Source organism: Trichosurus vulpecula, chromosome 1 (genome assembly GCF_011100635.1).
Source record: "Trichosurus vulpecula isolate mTriVul1 chromosome 1, mTriVul1.pri, whole genome shotgun sequence".
In the NCBI taxonomy this organism is placed as follows: Eukaryota; Metazoa; Chordata; class Mammalia; order Diprotodontia; family Phalangeridae; genus Trichosurus; species Trichosurus vulpecula.
The window spans coordinates 27,172,919-27,192,350 of NC_050573.1; the positions used below are offsets into that span (position 1 = coordinate 27,172,919).

The following is a 19,432-nucleotide window of genomic DNA, read 5'->3' on the forward strand; positions in this document are numbered from 1 at the left end:
TAAATTTAGTATTTGTTATGAAGTATTTATGATGGACTGGTACTGTGCTAAACACTAGAACTACAAATACAAAAGTGAAATTATCCTTTCCCTCAAAGAGCTTCCATTCCAACAAGAGGAGTCCTGGACACCACCTCTCAATGCAGTATGAAAGTGTGTTACTTTCCTCAGTTGCTTTTATGGATATATAAACTCCTGTCTCTTGGTAGGGCAATCAGGTGGCATCAGACCAGGAGTAAAGGAAGATTCATCTCCCTGAGTTCAAATCTGGCCTCAGATACTTCCTAGCTGTGTGACCCTGAGCAAGTCACTTAACTTTTGCCTCAGTTTCCTCATCTATAAAATGGGCTAGAGAAAGAAATGGCAAACCACTCCAGGATCTTTGCCAAGAAAACTCCTAGTGGGGTCACAGAGAGTCAGACATGAATGAAAAATGACCAGACAACAACAAATAACAACAAAGTCTCTTTGGAAGCCACAAGCAGAGGTGATGCCTGTAATTCGGTTCTCCTTAACGAGCATTCCTTGCAGTGTGCCAAGTACTGTGCTAAGCTCTGCAGATACAGGCACAAGAGTGAGACAGTCTTTGTCCTCAAAAAGCTTACGTTTTAATAGGGAAAAGCAATACACATCGGGAAGGGGCGACCAGGGAAGGCTGTTTTCATCTGGGAAGTCACAGGAACGGTGAGTGGAGCATGATCAACATGTCTTCACGAGATCTATGTGTGTCTTTCAGGAAGTTCCTTCCACTCATAGGGCTACATTTGCTTCATCTATAAAATGCTGGGGTTGGGCCAGGTAATCTCTAGGGTTACTTCTAGTTCTAAAAGATCTATAATTCATATGATGATAGATTTATAGCTAGGAAGGATCTCAGAGGCTATCTAGTTCAATTCCCTACATTTTACAATGAAGAAATATATACTTATAAATGTTAAGTGACTTCTCCAAGACCTCTGGATTCAAGTCCAGTGTTCTTTTTGATGTACCATGCTGATGTTAGCAAATATCACTTAGTTTCGTGATTCCATGTGTCCTTCAGGATTTTCCTAGGCCTCTAGGTAATTATGATGATGATGATGATAGAAGTAGTAGAAGAAGAAAAGAACAAGGAGGAAGAGGAAGAAGAAGAAGGGAGGAGGAAGAGGAGGAGGAGGAGAAGAAGGAGATGAAGTCAAAGAAGGAGGAGGAGGAGAAGAGGAGGAAGAGGAAGAAAAAGGAGAAGGGAAAGAAGAAGAAAAAGAGGAAGAGGAGGAGGAGGAAGGGGAGGGGGGAGGAGAAGAAGAAGAATGAGAAGAAGGAGAAGGAGAAGAAGAAGTAGAAGGAGAAGGAGGAGAAGAAGAAGAGGAGGAGGAGGAGGAAGAAGAGGACAAGGAAGAGGACGGGGAAGAGGAGGAGGAGGAAAAAGGAGAAGAGAGAAGAAGAAAAAGAAGAAGAGGAAGGAGGAGAAGAATAATTTGTAAACCTTTAAAGTTTGCGAAGCACTTTAATTTGAATCTCACATCACAACAAATCTGGCAGATGGGTGTTCTTATTATCCCCATTTTACAGAAGAGGAAACTAAGGCCAGTAGCGGTTAAGTGACTTGCTCAGGGTCACACAGCTGGTAAGTGTCTGTAAGGGTTATCATTATGAGCCTAACCTTACTAAAGCCACGCTGAAGGATTGGTTAATGATGTGCAGATTAACTCAATGATAGCAGAATTTGCTGTATATAATCTCACCACTTCACTGATCTCTACATTGGTTTCAGTTTAGCTATTAGGAAGCAATCCATTTGTGTTTGCCTAAATTCCGTATGCTGGCCCTTCATAGCAATGACCTTCGGTGTGGCCCAAATCCCATGGCACCCCCTCAGAATCTCGTTTCTTCCAAATAGTGACATATTATATTATTATTGTTGTTGGTATTGTTATTATTAAAGGCAGCTGTGTGTTGTAAGGCTTGAAGTCAGGAAGTCCTGAGTTCAAATCCAGACTCATATCCTAATGGGAGAGACAACACATATGGAAGTTGCAAGGCAGACAGGAAGGTCCCATGGTCCTACTGCACCTTAGGGTGGGGTAGCAAAACAGATGGTGATATCTCTTCTTTAATGTCATTTTCATTGGTAAAATTGTACCCATTTTTGATGTTGAATCTTTTGACAGTTCCAAGGACTTTGGTGGTGAGAACTTGATTGACTGGGTCTTCGATAATTGTGGCTGCTGAGGAGGTGGGGCCAGCAGCACTGGCAGAGGCTAATGCTAGGTTTCCTCCGGAATGGTGGCTGTAAATGCTAGAAGGGAAGCAGGCTAATGGGGTGGGCAGAAGGGGGCCAGAGCCACCACTCTGAGGACTCTTGGGCTTATATAGTTCAAGAGTGGCAGTTAATGTTGGTGTTGGTGATAACAGGGAAGTATGAGCCTCTTCTCCACAGTGATGGCTTCCCCTAATGATGCCAATGGAGACTCAGCTAGCAGCAGGGATGGTAGTCTGGGGGACACTGCTATTCCCAAGGTTCTGGGGGTCAGCGTCCTGAGCTATCTCCATCAGGGTCTGAGTCAGCTCTTAAATTAACCAGCTCCTCTTTTTTAAATTCAATTTCATTTTTTTCAGTTAATGAAAATCCACCTCCTTTTTCTCTAATTCCACCCCCAGTGAAAAATAATGAAAAACAAAACTTTTGTAATAAATAATAAAGTCAAACAAAACAAATTCCTATGTTGAATATATGTGTCTCTGTGTATATATGTACACACACACACATATATATACACATACATAGATACATACACTCACATATACATATGATTCATACCTAGATGTACATAAACACAAACATATTATGTATGCATGTATACACACAAATATCTGTGTATGTAGACAAATATATGTGTAGTGTATGTGTATAGACATATGCATTCATATTTGCATCCAAATATGCACATTTATATTTGTCTTAACCTGCAGTCTGAGTTTCTTCACTCTCTGTTGGGAGGTGCGTTGCATATTTCACAATGTCATCTAGAATCATAGCTGGTTATTATATCAATCAGAATTCTTGAGTTTTTCAAAGTTTTTGCAAGTCTTTACAACATTTTCCTCATTGTATAAATTGTTCTGGTGCTTCTCACTTCACTATATGACAATTCATCCAAGTCTTCTGGGGTTTCTCTGAAACCATCTCCTTCATCATTCATTGCAGCACAATAGTATTCCTTCACCCTTATATACCATGAGTTGTTCAGCCATTCCCCAGTTGTTGAGCACCCCCTTAGTTTCCAGCTTGGCGCTACTAGGAAAAGGGTTTCTATAAATACTTTTGTCCACGTGGGTCCTTTTCCTCTTTCTTAGATCTCTTTGGCAGATAGTCAATCCTTTTGGCTTCTCTTCCTCATCACCCATCTTCTGCTTATGCCCATATCTATTAGTTAATTTCCAAATGTCATGGAAGGAAGCATCTGTGTATTTAGAAGACCTTATTGATGCTTCCTGGTGGCTCATGGTTTCCCCCTAGCTCTGGCTAGTGACCCTATTCCATCTTTGTTCAACTCATATCTCTCCTCTTACCCTGTCCCTTTTATCAGCATCTTTCTTTTCTCTTTCCAGACTCTTCAACCTGGCACCACTGGCTTACCTGGTGCTGCTTGTACGTAACACTCCATCTCCCACCTCCATCCCTATGCGCTGGCTGTTCTCCATGCCTGGAATACTTTTTTTAATTTTTAATTTTTTTTTTATTTTTGGTTTGCAACACTCAGTTCCACAAGTTTTTGAGTTCCAAATTTTCTCCCACTTCCTCTCCTCCCCACTTCTCCCCAAGATGGCATGTAATCCAATATAGGTTCTACATATACCTTCACATTAAACTTATTTACATAATAGTCAAGTTGTAAAGAAGGATTATAACCAACGGAGTGAATCTGGAATACTTTCTCTACTTGTATCCACCTCTTAATTTTCCTGGATTCTTTAAAGACTCAATCCAGGTCCCACCTTCTGCAGGATACCTTTGCATATACCATCAGTAATTATCAGTGCCTTCCTTTTTAAGATCATCTTTCATCTCTCCATCTCTCTGCCACTTTGTCTTTCTTTCTGTCTCTATCTCTCTGTATTTTTCTCTGTCTCTTTCTCCCACACGCATATATGCTATATGTATTATGATATATGTGTATGTACATACTATATATGTGTATGTATATACATATATATGGAGAGAAACAGATAGACAAAGAGACAGAGAGAGAGAGAGAGAGAGAGAGAGAGAGAGAGAGAGAGAGAGAGAGAGACAGAGAGGAGAGAGAGAGAACCTAGTTATCTGTGTTCTCCTTCATTAGAATGTAAGCTCCTTGAGGTCAGGGACTGTTTGTTCTTGCTGTTTGTAACCCCAGCACCTAGCCATAGTACCTGGCTGAAAATACTTATTAACGTGCTGAAATACTTATTAACCTGATTCACTGAAGGTTTGGGGATTGTCTCTGGCATGGATGATTTCATTCACCTGACTGATGAATCAACCAGCAAATATTTTCTAAGCACCTACTATGTGCTAGGCACTATGCTAAATTTGAGAGACTGAAAAAAGGGCAAAAATAGTTCCTATCCTCAAGGAGTTTACACCATAAAGGGGAAGGCTCTTCAGTGACATCCAAACCACCTTTGTTGCTGGCTTCCGTGTTCTCTAGCCATTTTTTGTCTTTATGCTTCCTCTTTATTACTCACCCCAACCATTTTTTAAATTGTTGTTTATACAAACTGTGGGCTGCAATTATGTGTATCATCACTGTCTTGCCCCACCCGGACATCTTTCCATTAGCAACCCTCCTGGGAGAGAGTGATTGTTATGAACCAAAAATTAAAATGTGTGGCTTATTCAACAAGGCAAATGGATTGATGGTTCTTGTCTATTATATGTAGGATTGTGAAATTCCTCAGAAGGAAAAAAATAATTGCCTACAGATTTCACAAATAACTTGTCCTTTTCCTAGTAATGTGAAAGATGCTCTGGCTTTGGGAATATAATTGGAGTTTTAAGTGTTTGGTATTTTCTATGATGCATCCAAAATACCAGTGGTGGACAGGGGCCAAAGGCAATAGTCTTTATGCTGTGCCATTGTGTAGGTTTATATTTATCTTCTGGTGGAGCTTTTTTATTCCTGCCTTGCTGTTGCACCCCTCAGCAATAGGCAGATGTTGGCCATCCCATCTTCTTATCTGCATGTCCCATTGGAAACCAAATATTTGAGTAATTTGATTAATCGCTACCTCTTAGATATTGGTTGGCTAAGGGATATGGCTGGCCACTGGCCAGCCCAACTGGAACATTTTTTGGACATTGAGTTATTTTACTGAGAACATAAAAACCAGATAATTATGTGGCATATAACCATAGAAATTCACAGTGCTATGTTCTTGCCAATTATTTAGTGATTAGAATTGAAGTTAACAAGTAATTCCAAGATTAGTTGCTAAGTATCACAGCATAGAGGGCTCATGAGAGGGCAGCATCCAGCAAGCAGTCACTTAATACTTTACCTGAGATCTATTTCCCTTTACCTAGAAGCACTGTAGGAAGGCCAGTCTTGGAATTAGATAGGCCTTAGTTTATTTCTCATCCCTGACACAAACTGGCTATGTAACCCTGGGCTGTCTCAGTGACCCAGGAAATTCTCCTGACTCTGTGTTACATGATGGTTGATGATCTGCTTGTAATGACCAACTGTGATTCTAGAAGACCCATGGGGATCTTACTACCTGTCTCCTGACAGAGGTGATGGGTCCGAGATGCAGAAGGAGATGTACACGTTGGGACATATATGACAGCTCTAAGCATTTCCATTGGCTGTGGTCCAAACGTGTAATTCTCTCCCTCCTCATCTCTATGCCCTGCCCTCCTGTGGCTTTTTTTGAGTCCTAACTAAAATTCCCACTTGCTATAAGAAGTCTTTTCTAATTCCCCCTTAATTCTAGTGCATTTTCTCTGTTGATTATTTCCACTTTATCCTGTCTATGTTTTATGTATACATAGTTGTTTCATGTTGTCTCTTCCATCAGACTGTGTGTTCCTTGAGGACAGAGCCCTGTTTTGCCTTTCTTTGTAGCCTCAGCACTTAACATAGTGCCTGGCACACAGTAGGTGCTTAATGAGTGCTTGACTGACTGACATGGACAACATGGGAATGTAGTTTTGCTTGACAATGTATATTCTTTTAATTTGGGGTGGGGGAGGCAGTTGAGAAAACAAATGTTAATTTAAAAATAATATAAGATGTAAAAAATTAAGAAAGTAGAAAGTACTTACTAAGGGACAGTTCCCACATGCCAAAATTTTTTTGAAGTTTCTCTCTCTTTACCATTCGATTCAATAAATACTTATTAAGCTCTTCCTCTAGGCAAACCATGCTAGGTCTTGAGGGCATAAAGACAGAAATATAGATCAACCTCTGCCCTCAGGAGCTCTGTTCTCCAGAGAAATTCAAACAAGAAACAAAGAAATAAACAAAGAAAAAAACAAATTTTGCCATGGGCAAGTCACAAGTAATTGAATGAATGAATAAGTAAGTAAATGAATATGAGGTAAGCAAAAACCAACAATAAATAATTATTGAATTAAGTTTTATTTTTAAAAATCCAGACAGCATTCGAATATAGTTTATTAAGCTGTACTTAATTCTAGGATGCTCCAATGCCTCTGTCCTGCCAGATGGTTTCTCAGTCAGTAGAGTGGAGTGTGGTGGTTAGAGGTTAGATGTCACAGAACATCTTACACACTATTGTGACAGCAAGAGTTGATTTACTGAACATTTAATGAGGGCCTAATACATACTAAGCAATGACACCAAGTGTGTTTATATTAACTAAAATAAAAGAGAGATTTGGCTATTATTGGGGGAATTTGATGAACGGGGATGGGCTAAGCCAGGTAGAATCATAGAAATTTAGAATTAGAAACTATGTTACAGATTATTTAGAGGAAATATGTTTCACCTCCCTAAGCCTCAATTTTTTCTTTCTTTTTTTTGGTAACGTAATCTGGGTTAAGTGACTTGCCTAGGGTCACACAGATAGTATCAAGTGTCTGAGGCTGAACTTGAACTCAGGTCCTTCTGACTCCAGGGCTGGTTGCTGCATATACTGTGCCACCTAACTTGCCCCTAAGCCTCAATTTCCTGGTCTAGAAAGTAGATATAGTTATGCCTACCCTGAGAGGAAGCATGGTATTGTGAATAGAGGTCTAGCCTTGGATTCAGGAAGAAGACTCGAGTTTGAGTCCTCCCAGTAAGGTGTGTTTGCTGTGTGACCAAACTTTCAGAGCCCTGGGCAGTTTATTAAGATTATCTATTACAGATGAATTGCTGATCTGCCTTGGTGGAGGAAGATTGCATACTAGAAGGTCCAAATTCACATGAAATCACTTGCCTACACCAAACCCCAAAATAAGTATACTGCCTATCTCCCAGAGTTATTGAGCAAGAATCTAATGAGGAGACGTGTGTAAAATGCCTGTAAAGCTTAAAGGTGATGGAGTTGTGTCTCAGAGGTTATTTGTAGAAGGGGAAAAGCTTCTGCTGGGCTGCTTAAGAAGGATTAGGATTTTTTGCTCCCTTTCCCGCTGGCCCCTACCTTTGTGATCCTGGACTCCTCAGTCTCACTTCTTATTCCCTCACATCCCCATATCCAAGCTGTTGCCAAGGTTTGTTGATTTTTCCTCCCTGGCATCTTTCTCCATTTCATCTTTGTGTATCTCTTGTCAATTTCATCTTTGCTGTGTCTCTTGTCAATTTCATCTTTGCTGTGTCTCTTGTCAATTTCACCTTTCCAGCATCTCTCCATCATTCCTCCTTCTCTCCTCTGATGCTGCCCCCGCCATGGTGCAGACACTCACCATCTCACACCTGGACCACTGCCATAGCAGCCGGTGGATCTGCTTGCCTCAAGTGTCTCCCGACTCCCATCCATCCTCCATTCAGACACTAAAGTGATCTTCCTAAAGCAAAGATATGATCATGTCACACACATTCAATAAATTCGAGTGGTTCCCTCTTTCTTCTAGAATACAGAGACAAAAATGAAACAACCTGTAGGCAGCTAGGTGGTGCAGTGGACAAAGCACTGGGTCTAGAGACAGGAATACCTGAGTTCAAATCTAGCCTCAGGCACTTACTCGCTGTGTGACCCTGAGCAAGTCACCTAAAACACTGCTTGCTTCAGTTTCCTCAACTGTAAAATAGAGATAATAACAGCACCTGCCTCCTGGGGTTGTTATGTGAGGATCAGATTAAAACACTTAACACAGTGCCCGGCACAAAGTAGGTGTGATATAGACGCTTATTCCCTTCCTCCTGTCCTAAAGGAACTGATATACTACCAAGGGAATACACCAACACACACACACACACACACACACACACACACACACACACACACACACACGTAAGTGAATACAAATACAGGAAACATAAATGGACCAAATATATAATCCTTTGGAATCCAAAGCCCTTCTTTCTACCTTTCCAGCCTTCATACACCTCATTGTTCCCCATACTCTTAAATCCAATGACAATGACTTCCATACTCTTCCTCACACATTTCCCAACTCCAGGCATTTTCAATGGTTGTACCCCATGCCCATAACTCCCTCTCCCCTCATCTCCATCTCCTGCTGTCTCTAGCTTCCTTCACATCCCATATAAAATTCCACCTTCTACAAGAAGCTTTTCCTAATCTTCCTCATGCTAGTACCTTCTCTCTGTCGATTATCTCCAATTTATCTTGTCTATGTCTTGTGAGTTACTATATCTATCTATCTATCTATCTATCTATCTATCTATCTATCTTTCTCTATCTGTATCTCTATCCATCTATTTATCTATATCTATCTTTCTCTCTCTCTCTCTTTCTTTATCTGTATCCATCTACCGATCTGTATTATCTATATCTATCTTTATCTCTATCCATCTATCTATATATCTGTCTGTCTATCTATAGCTATCTCTCTCTTTCTCTATCTCTATCTATATCTCTCTCTTTATCTCTCTCTATCTATATCTCTCTCTTTATCTATCTCTCTCTATCTCTATCCATCTATCTATCTATCTCTCTTTCTCTATCTCTCTCACTATTTCTCTTTCTTTCTCTATCTCTATCTCTCTTTCTCTATCTCTATCTCTATCTATCTCTCTTTCTCTATCTCTATCTCTCTTTCTCTATCTCTATCTATCTTTCTCTATCTCTATCCATCTATCTATATATCTATCTGTCTGTCTATCTCTATCTATCTCTCTTTCTCTGTCTCTATCTATATCTCTCCATCTGTCTCCTCTCTCTCTCCATCTTCCTCTCTCTCTCTCTCTCTTCCTCTCTCTCTGTCTCTCTCTCATAGTTTGCACATTGTCTCACCCCTATTAGACTATAATCTGCTTGAGAGCAGGGACTGTTTTTTGCCTTTCTTTGCTTCACTAGTACTTAGCACAGTGCCTGGAGCATAGACATCAGCCATATTTTCTCAGTCAATCCCCTTCTCTTCCCGCTGAGGGGGGCTCTGCCCTTCAGAGAGAGGTCTCCTTGAGCATTCACAGCACTGGACAAAAGGACAAGTTATGTGGCCTCCTGTGGTAGCCTGCTCAACTTCCCATAAACAGAAATTACTGCTGAATTTGCCTTGAACCTGTAGCAGAGTCAAGATTTTACCCCTGTTTGGAAATTTATAAAATAAGATTCTCTTTTACCACAAGAACAACCAGTAAACAAGATGCCAGTGATTTCTTCTAAAGTTTACTTCCTCTAATTCTCCATCTGTCTGTCCCTACTTCTGTTTATCTGTCTCTGACTCTCTGTCTCCATTTCTTTCTCCTCTTTGTCTGTCTTTGTCTTCTCTCTCGGTCTCTGTCTGTTTCTCCATTGCCTCCTCTCTTTCCCATCCCATTCTCAATAATGAAACAAAATAATAAATAATAAACAAATAATAAAACAAAAATCACACATTACTATAATTGACCAAACTTTTATCTTAGTCTGGTCTCCATTAACTAATTGAATAAAATGGAATAGCACTTTAAAGAACCTATAATTTTGGTTTTGACATAAGCTCTGGTATAAGGATGGGGGGCAGTGAGGACTAAGAAGGAGTATTACTCTGGTATCAGTTCTTCTGAATGGAAGGTGCAGCCCATTACTCTACCATCTTGCTAACTGTCTGTATATATCAATCATTCAGTCAACAAGCATTTATTAAACATCTACTATGAACTAAATATTCAGGTTATATGTATATCCATCATTCAATCAGCAAGCATTTATTAAAGATCTACTATGAATGAGATACTAGGGTTATATGTATATCCATCATTCAATCAGCAAGCATTTATTAAACATCTACTATGAACGAGATACTGGGGTTATATGTGTATCAATCATTCAGTCAACAAGCATTTATTAAAGTCTACTATGAATTAGATATTCAGGTTATATGTATATCTATCATTCAGTCAGCAAGCATTTATTAAACATCTACTGTGAACTACATTTTCAGGTTATATGTATATCCATCATTCAATCAGCAAGCATTTATTAAAGTCTACTATGAACTAGATACTGAGGTTATAAAGACAAAAATGAAACCCTTCTTAGGCAGTTAGGTGGTACAATGGCTAGAACACTGGGCCCTGAGTCAGGAAGACCCGAATTCAAACCCAGCCTCAGACACTTACCAACTGTGTGAACCTGGGAAAGTCATTTTATCTGTTTTCCTCCTTTTCCTTGACTGTGAAAAAGTAATATTAATAACATCTATCTCACAGGGTTGTTGTGAGGCTCAAATGAGATAAGTGCTTTGTAAAACACTTAGTGCAGTACCTGGCATATAGTAGGTGCCGTATAAATGCTTATTACTTTCCCTCTCCCTTGCCCTCATCTGTATGGAATTCATATGCTATCGGGAGAGACCAAAAGTCTCTGCATAAGTAAATACAAATATAGAAAATGTGAATGCAACATCGTTTTAGGGAGAAGAACGCTCCCGCTAGGGGAAATCAGGGAATGCACCGTGGAGAAGGTGTTGCTTGACCTGAGTTTTGGAGAAAACGTGATTCTAGGGAGAAGTGAGGAGCGTGGGCATTCTGGGCATAAGGGACAACCAATGCAACATTATGGTGACCACATATGGAATGTAGTGTGGAAGGAAAAGCAGAAAGGCCTGTATTGATCTACCATAGAATGAAATGAGTCCTGGATAATAATGATGGAAAGATTGCTTGTGCCGAGTGAAAATATTCTTCTTTTCAGGTCTGACGGATGATTTTATCAGTAAAGTAAGTGTTGGGCATAATCGTCTCTTAGGAAGGACTGTAGGAGAAAGGGAGGGGAGTAAGGAGCCAATTAAGGAAAAATAAGAGGATGACCATGCCTCACTGAGGGCCCAATGGAGATAACATTAATTTTTTATGGAGCAATTTGGCATGTGAATTAAGGGTCAAAGGGTTTAATTGGTCTTCTCCGCCACTTAGTGGCAAATGCTCTCTAAATGGGTACCTTTTTGCAGTAAGTCTTTGCCCACGCTAGAAGAAGAAAAAGAGATTATGTACAATACATGTGTCTGAAATCCAATGAAGTGATGATGAAATTTTAGGATGCAGTTGGCTGGTTTGTGGTCTCAGACAGGTGAGAAGATGGTTCCTGATGGGCCCTAGAGAACTTCTAAGTGAGTTGTGTTCTTCCAGGCTTGTGGGAAAGTCCCTGACTTCATCCCCACTGATGATCCCACTGGTATAAGTGCTAACAAGTGGGAAGTGGGTCCACAAAGTTTTTGTTGTTGGTGGTGTTTGGTTGTGCCTGATTCTTTGTGACCTCACTTGGGGTTTTTTGATAAAGATACTGGAATGATTTGTCATTTTCTTCTCCAGTTCATTTTACAGATGAAGAAACTTAGGCAAACAGGGTTAAGTGACTCACCCAGGGTCCCCCAGCTAGTAAGTGTCTGAGGTCAGATTTGAACTCAGGTCTTTCTGACTCTAGGCCCAGCACTCTATCCTTTGTAGTACTTTGCTGTTCCACAAAGTTTATGGCAACCAAAGATGGAAGTTTGATCTTTTCTTATATCAGTCAAGTCAGTCAACAAGTATTTATTAAATTCCAGGCATTGTGCTAGGCTCTGAATCAGAAAGGGGTCTTGCTTCCTCATATTGGCTATGAAATAACAATTCTTGCTTCTAAGATCCCCTTATAGTGTTCATGGTATCAGAGTTCACTTTTGTAGACTTTAGGCCTGTGAATGGACATTCCTATTTGCTAAAATAGAGTTTGGAGGGGGAGAAGATAAGTCTTTCAATCCATTTAGGACCAGGAAGAGAGGTGCTGGTGACTGATTTCTGTGGCTGATTAATTTGGAAACTCAACATGGGGTGAGGCAGGGTCGCACTGAATCAGTCTTAGGAATTCAGGATCAATGATAAGCAAAGAGATCCCAGGGGAGTATAGCAAACCAGAGGATGGAAAAAATGCATATCTGTCTATCCATCCATATCCCTTATTCCAGTACAATGGCTTTCTTTTTTGACCAAAATCATGCAATAAATAAGGGAGATAGGTGCACAAAAATTCTTCAGACCACTACACACGTAGTATGTGCTTAATAAATGATTGGTGATGGAAGCTTAGCAAAGAATCTCATCTGCTTTTAGTAACTGCTAGTAAATAGGCCTCTACACAAGAGATTTCAGCCCTCCTGCTTTGGATTTACATTAGTTTCACAGAAAGCAGAAAATTCTTATTACCTAGAAAATGAGGCAGGCCTGAGGATTTTTAGTTCTCGACTCTTGTGAGGAGTGGGAGGAAGAAAAACAAATGGCTCTTCTGTCATTCAGCAAAAATAAAAAAGGCATCTCTGATCTACATACACACACATACACACACACGCGCGCACGCACACATGCACCCACAAGACCACCACTGAATTATAAGTTAGGATTTCATCAAAAGTAGTAATAGTTGGGGGTGGTGGTAGTAGTAGTAGTAATGGTGGTGGTGGTGGTGGTGGTGGTGATAGTGGTGGTGGTATCTGTTATATGAAATAGCTAGGTGGCCCAGTGAACAGAACTCTGGATTGGACCTGAGATCAAATCTGGCATCAGACACTTACTAGCTCTGTGGCCCTAGGCAGGTCATTTAACCACTCTGTGCCTCAGTTTCCTCATCTGTAAAAAGAAGTGGGTAATAATAACACTTACTTCCCAGGATTGTTGTGGGACTTAAATGAGATACTATTTGTAAAGTGCATTTGACCATAGAAATGCCAAGCTATTATTATTGGCTGTTAACTGTGATCTCTTCCTAGTTTCTTGCTGCTGAGTGTGAGCTTATCAGCTTCTCCTTTTAGTGACTATCTTAGAAAGAGGAAGAAATCATTAATAACTATTCCTTAAATATGATTTTCCCAAACTACTGAAAAAAATCTCAAAAAAACCCCATTTATTTACCACTTATTGTATATATGGGTAATGGGTGGTGCAGTGGTTAGAACACTGGGCTTGGAGTCAGGAACACTCTCCTTCATGAGTTCAAATCCAGCCTCAGACACTTACTAGCTGTGGGACTCTGGGCAAGTCACTTCACCCTGTTTACTTCAGATCCTCATCTGTCAAATGAGCTGGAGAAGGAAATCACAAACCACTCCAGTATCTCTGTCAAGGAAACCCCAAATGGGGTCATGGAGAGTCAGACATAACTGAAAAACAACTCAACAGCAACAAATCTGCCAAGCACTGTGCTGAGAAGTCCACTGCTTCTAACATTCACTATAGTTCGTAAAAAAAAAAAAGTGGGTGTGTCTGGAATGTGAGGAAAGGGAATTATTTTGAGGTCAGATAGGAGCTAGTGCTTCTGGAGAAAAACTTGATTCATTAGGGGTGACATTTCTATGACAAGTTACACGAAACTTATTCTAATGCTGCATATACTGCCAAGAGGGATTGCCATTGAGTTAAAAAGCTAGGAAAAGGCCAGACTAACTCATTCCACCCCTTCTTATTTGGTGCCACCATTGTATGAGGCATGTTGCAACAGACTTGGCCAAAACCACCTTTAGACTTCCCTGGGAGACAAAAAAGAGGAAATTCTCAAGCCAGCACAGTGCCTTGATTTGTTTTATCATCTACCCCTATACTCATATCACTATGGGTTCCAAGACATATGTTTACAATGAAGTCCATTATAGACAGTGGGGTAACTCCCTTAAGATGGGGCAGCAAGGTGGCTCAGTGGATAGAGCCTAGAATTAGAGTGAGGAAGACCTGAATTCAAATCCTACCTCACATACTAACTAGCTATGTCACTCTGGGCAACTCACTTAACCTCTCTGTGCCTCAATTTTCTCATCTGTAAATTGGGGATTATCATAGCACCTATCTCACAAGGTCATTGTGAGGATCAAATGAGATAATATATGTAAATTGCCTTGCAGACCCTAAAATGCTGTGTGAATGCTAGTAATTATTATAAGCAGATTGCTTTGCAAAACTTAAAGCGATATTTAAATGTTCATTGCTATTTATTATTAATTATTCTTAGCTCCGAATCCAGAGTTCTATTGATACCTGTTTCCATAATGCCTCTAGGGATAAATTAGGGATAAATGAGGTAAAAAAGCAGGCCTGTGACCACCTATCTGAGGACAACTCCTTTTATGGAGGGGGGAGGGGATGGAACAAATCAGGAAAAATCCACTCCCCGGGACTGGTTTTCCAGCCTTTCCAGTTGATTCAATTTGTCCCCCTAGGGCTGATTTGACATCTGACATCTGACATTTAGATGTGCCAATCAGAGTACTCTGGCAAGCCGCATGCATGATAGGGGTCCGATTTGTCAAAATGCATGCCATTTTGATGACAGAAATGTCTCAGCCAGTATCGAATACATCCAGAGGCAAATATAGAACAGTTATGGTCCCAATGAGTCTCACCCTGCCCATACAATAAGTTATCCTGTAGGCAGTGTTAGCAATAATTTTTAGACCATCTAGACAGCTATTCAGATACCGTAAATTTCAAGCTACAAAGGATCTTCGAGGTTCAGTTAGTGCAACCTTCCCTCCCTGTTTTACAGAGAGGGAAACTGAGATTTAGGGACTTGGCAAGGTCACAGGGTGACCAGGACAGGTCTAGGTCTCAGGTCTCATGGCTCTAAGTACAGCTCTCTTTCCACTGCACAACTTTTAAGATATCTTCAAATAAACATATATACAGTTGAATTTAGAGCTGCATGGGACCTTAGAAGCTCCCTAGATATGGAGCATATTATGGAATCCATTAAACTCCTACAAAGTCTCTCCAAAGCTGGTTTTTACTTTCTCCAAGTCTTCTAGCCCTACATCTGATTGATAAACAAAGAAACACAACATATGACATATTCCAAGTGAAACATCAGTTGGGTAAATCAATCAATAAACATGTATTAAGCACCTACTGTGTGTCAGGCACTGTGCTAAGCACTGGAATTAACAACAAAGGTAAACCAAAAGCAAAGAGGGAAGAAGAAAGGAAGGCAATGAGCATTTGTTAAGCTCCTACTATGTGCCAGGCACTGTAGTAAGCACTGGAATTAACAACAAAGGTAAACCAAAAGCAAAGGGGCAAGAAGAAAGGAAGGCAACGAGCATTTGTTAAGCTCCTACTATGTGCCAGGCACTGTACTGAGTGCTTTGTAGAAATAGATAATAAGACATGAGGTCAATTAAATCATCAAATAGTGTCCTCCAGTTGCCCTCTCCCATGATCCACATGGCATTAATAGGGTCCCAACATTATCCACTCTGCAATCAGGGTCAAGGACACAGATAACCAAGTACAACATAGTCCATGAATCAATGCAGGTTGCAGGCAGTTTCTTTCAGAAGTAAGAGAGGAAAGCATTCTGGGTGTAGGGACACGGACACAACAAATGGGATGTTGTATATGAGGAACCATAAGAGGGTATATTGGCTGGCCCAAAGAGTGGGCAAAGGGCAATGATGAATGATAAGCCTGAGAAGGGTTAGTGTCGGGTTTGCGAAGGGCATTAAATGCCAACCAGAGGAGTTTGGTCTTGATCCTAGAAGTAATTGAGAGTCACAGAATTTATTGTTCTCCAAAAAAGGATCAATAAACCAAGCAATCAAGCAGCAAACATTTATTAAGCACCTACTGTATGCCAAACACAATGCTAAGTGCTGAGGGTACAAACAGTACCTGTCTCAAAGGTTACTTTCTGATGGAGGAAGCAATCTGGACATATGCATACAGGTACACGTAGCATTTATACAAAAGGAATACAGAGTAGGTGGGGGGAAGGAGGGTGCTAGCCGCTGGTGAGATCAACAAAGGCTTCATGCAGAAGGTGGTCCTGAAGTTGAGTCTTGAAGGAATCTGAGGATTCTGAGAGCCAGAGGTGATATCCAGGAAATTAAGCTTGAGAAAAATCCCTCCTCAGTTCTCTGGTAGAGATCTCATATTTGTGGGATGGTACCTGCTAATTTAAAGCAGACTTCATTTATCAGGCAGATACCTGAGGCCTGACATAATAGCAATGCCCCTTTAAGTACAGAAAGCAGAAAGTGAATCAAATAATAAATGATACTGATAAATATTCACTCACTTGGCCCTGAAGGTAGATGCTATTATTATCATCCCTATTTTACAGATGAAGAAACTGAGGCAAACAAATTAAGTGACTTGCCCAGGGTCACACAGCTAATAGGAATATGAGGCTGGATTTGAACTTGGGTCTTCCTGACTCCAGGCCCGGTGCTCTATCCCACTGCCCATTAGCATAGCCTCATTAATTTCTTTCTTTAATTCTTCTTATACTCGTTTCATCAGATTTCAAGGCTTTTGGGCAAAGATCCACCCTTTCCCCCTTTGCTTAATCCTTAGGGCCAGAAGTATTATTAGATTTAGGCTTTACTACTTAAATATTTTAAACTGGTTAGGAAAGAAGGTAAAACAAATTATACAATAACATGATTCCAAATTCTCCTAGCCCATCAGTTCTCATAAGGAATATATTTCTGAATCTTAGATCTGTTTCAGTTTTTTTTCTCTTAAGCATTGAGGCACACAGATCCAGGTTGATTAATGTTAGATTCATATCTCAGTACCATATAGTTACTAGGTTCAGAATCATAACTCTTGTGTTCCAAATTTTGTCATTCAAAATGATCTCCTAGTTTATAAATGCAAATACGATATTAGTGCATCTGACAAAGATACCACCTGTGTTATTCAAAGAAATGCACGGGCATATGCTAGTTTGTACATATCCTGAAAGTCTCATGGGACCAGGCAGGTCTTTTAACTTCAGCAATAGCTTTTCTTGACAGATTGGACCCCACAACTTACATCTGCACAGACCTATCTTTAAAAACATAACACATACCTTTCCAGAATCAAAAATGAAATATACATTGATTCTACTGGGGAAATTTTCACTTCAGGCTGAAGTAAAATGATGAAGTTAGCCTCAGTAAAAGTAAGAAATATACTTTTCCCATCCCGGAGTCTCAGGAAAGCAGTAAAGGAAGGTTTCCAAGCTTTTCGTAAAGGGAAGGCATTAAGATGTTAGTGCATGTCCAAGGACTTAGGGAAGTCTTGTACCCCATGATGTCTACCCCTCTGGTGACAAATCTGGCTTAAAAGGGACAGAGAAGGAGAGACAGAAAGACAGAACACAACACAGCTGACATTTTCTCTCCTTCTTTCCTTTTTTCCTTGTCTTGTCTCTATATTAGCCAGATCAGAAGGAAAGAATAGAAAGCTTAGATAAAATAACTACTCCAGTCGGATTTGATTATGCCATTTTGACAGCTCCATCATCTTGCTTCTTTTCTGACTCGAATTTTATTAGAAACTGTGTATCTTCTCACTTAAGGGTTAGATGTGTTTAAGAACAGACAAAAACAAAACCCTTGGGCCAGAAATAAACATTTGTGCCAACACCAATTCATACACACATACACAGTAGCTGGCTTAGTTTTCTGTATGTTCATATTAGGTCTTTCCCTTTGTTCATCAGAGATAAAGGATGAGATATGGTGTGGCAGTGAGGGTGCAGAGTGAAAGGGAGGGAAAGAGGGTACACAGCGGGGTTACCTTTGAGTTCCTTTTTTTGTTTTAATTTCACATTTGTCCTTTTAGGTTCTTAGCACTGAATTGTTGTTTCTCTGGGTTAATCAGATGATAGGATCACAGATGTAGAGCCGAAAGGGACCTCAGAGGCCATCCAGTCCAATGCCCTCATCTTATAAATAAGAGAACTTAGTATCTTCACCCAGAGTTAAAGAGATTTGTTCAGGGTCACACAAGTGGTAAGGAGACATGATCTGAACCCAGGTCCTCTGACTAAGAGCCTAGTTGTCACTGGGATGTTTTAAATCCTTTTCTCTATGGAGTTTGAGGTGGGACTCTAAAGTTTCCCTTTTGTAGGGGCCGAGATGAATTACCAGGAATGGAGGTGATTATAGAACTGTCATCTAGTAAGCCCTAGAAGTTCTACCTAAGTATTGCCACCTGTTCAGTGGACTGTGGCTGAAATGAAAGCTCTGAGTGGGAGGAGCACACAAAAAAACAGAGTTAGGCAGAGATGACTCCCTTCTGAGATGCTGAACTGGGATGGGAGACTAGGACCTCAAGGTTAAAAAAGTCAAAAGGTTGTTCCAATTATGTACACAACCAGAGTTGTTTTCTTTTTCAATTCAGTAAACATTCATTAAGTTCCTACTGCATGCCAGGCACTGTGCTAGCCTCTGGGGATACAAATCATAAGAAAGAGTATCTGCCCTCATGGAGTTTACAATCTAATAGAGGAAAAACAATACACAGAAGGAAGCTGGAAGGGTTAGAGGTGTGGAACCATGAGGTATATGTTTCCTAGAGTCCAAACTAAGCAGAAAGACTGATAAGAATTGGAAAGTTAGATCTTAGTCCTCTATAAAGAAAAGGGAGGAGTTGGATGGAGCCACCCTCCAGCCCTCCAATCAAAAAGGGAGAGGAGGCTGAAGGAATTGAGAAGGTGTTGGGTATCCAAAGCTGAGTCACTCAATATTTAAGCACCTACTATGTGCCAGGCATTGTGCTAAGTCCTAATATTGGTCAAAGTGGTTGAAAGGGGCAGAAGTCCTAGGCCCTCATGTCACCAGACCTCAGATGTTGTCCACCTCTGGATACCAGCAGGTCTAGGTGCTGATTAGGGAAGAATGGAATAGACCATCAGTGAAGCCCTTTGGGGCACCATAATTAAGCAACTGACATCTGCTTCTGGAAAGGCATCGTGAGTGTATTTTATTCAGTCAGTCAAAAGCATTTATTAAGCACCTTTCCTCTGTTGATAATCTCCAGTTTATCCCGAATATGGCTTGTTTGGGCAGCTAGGTGCTACTGTGGATAGAGTGCCCAGCCTGGAGTCAGGAAGACTCATCTTCCTG

The 19,432-nt window shown here is 40.5% G+C and overlaps 1 protein-coding gene across 1 annotated transcript in view; it reads left to right on the plus strand.

The window, feature by feature from the left end:
- The window catches only part of KSR2 (kinase suppressor of ras 2), a 584,421-nt gene that overhangs the window by 489,981 nt on the left and 75,008 nt on the right, over nucleotides 1-19,432 (plus strand). The window lies entirely within an intron of this gene.